At 39.0% G+C, this 1,214-nt stretch overlaps 1 protein-coding gene across 2 annotated transcripts in view; it reads left to right on the forward strand.

The window, feature by feature from the left end:
• The window catches only part of SPECC1L (sperm antigen with calponin homology and coiled-coil domains 1 like), a 123,625-nt gene that overhangs the window by 85,246 nt on the left and 37,165 nt on the right, over window positions 1-1,214 (forward strand). The gene's annotated exons all lie outside the window — the stretch shown is intronic.

Below are 1,214 nucleotides of genomic sequence, written 5' to 3' on the forward strand. Positions count from 1 at the left end.
ATGACACTTTTCAGCACTTAACATATACCAGATTTCCTTTTGCTTTTGTTGATTGCATATTGCGGTTATTCGCTCAATGCAGCAAGGGGCTAAATTTTTTAGAATACTTTTGCAATGTTAGTAATATTAAAATATGTTGCCAATAAGATATTTCAGGACTTTAAATTGTAATAATACAAAAAATAAGACTTAGGAACATTTCTGTGTTGAGAGTAATCTGAAGGACCTGTTACCTGCCAAGACCTGTTTTCAGGATTCTTTGTTTCTCCTGCAAATGTTAATACCCTTATCACATACAGTTGTTCATAAAGGAGACAGCATAAAGAATGTTTTATGTGGCTTATGTGATCACCTAATACAGGAGAATACAGAATTCTGAACCCTAGAAAAGAAGACGGGTAAGAAATCTGTTTATAGATGATAACATACTTAGATTAGTTTTGACTTGTGTTCTTTATCTACCAATACATTCTGTCAGTGAGCTAGGACCTTACACGTTTGTTTGTATTTTAGTATTGTGCATCCTTATTTGCAAATTACTGCCTCAGGATAATTTTATTTTTAATTACCTTACAAACACTTGACCATATGCTGTATAAAAATGTTAAATGGCGTAAAGGATATTGATTAAAATATAATTTTATAATATGAATGTTAAATCTGAATTGATCCTTATATTGATATAAAAATCCATTTTATTGGTGATTTTTTTTTTAAAGAAAACTAAATTTCTTTGCACTGACTGCGGGCAGAGCTAATCTCTCAACTCTTTTAACATATCAGCAGCTTCTAGCTGTTATATATGGAAGGTAAAAATGATGATAGAAAATTTTGCTACAAACATGTTTGGTTTGAACTCTACACAGAACGACAGAAATCCGCTTGAATTGCACATGACTTGGAGCAGTGGTGCTCAACCTCTTTGCCCCAAAGGCCGGACAAGTGGTGTGGGGCCTGTCAGCAGGCTGGATCTGGCCTTGGGCCACCACTGTCTGGCCCCACACACACGCACATCAGGCTCCATGCCACCCTGATCAACCTCCTTGCCTGTGCCACCCCAGTTGGCTCTGCACTGCCTTGATCAGCCCCACATGCCCAGTCTAGCAAGCAAGGCCATGTTATCTGGCCTACCAGGCTCCCCTTGGGTCCAGAAATTTGGCAGCAATGGAATAGCAATTAACACTGCCACTAGTCCCCCCCTGCCCCCCCCCCCC

Source organism: Gavialis gangeticus, unplaced genomic scaffold (genome assembly GCF_001723915.1).
Source record: "Gavialis gangeticus isolate Ggan-Ray unplaced genomic scaffold, GavGan_comp1, whole genome shotgun sequence".
Taxonomy (NCBI): domain Eukaryota; kingdom Metazoa; phylum Chordata; order Crocodylia; family Gavialidae; genus Gavialis; species Gavialis gangeticus.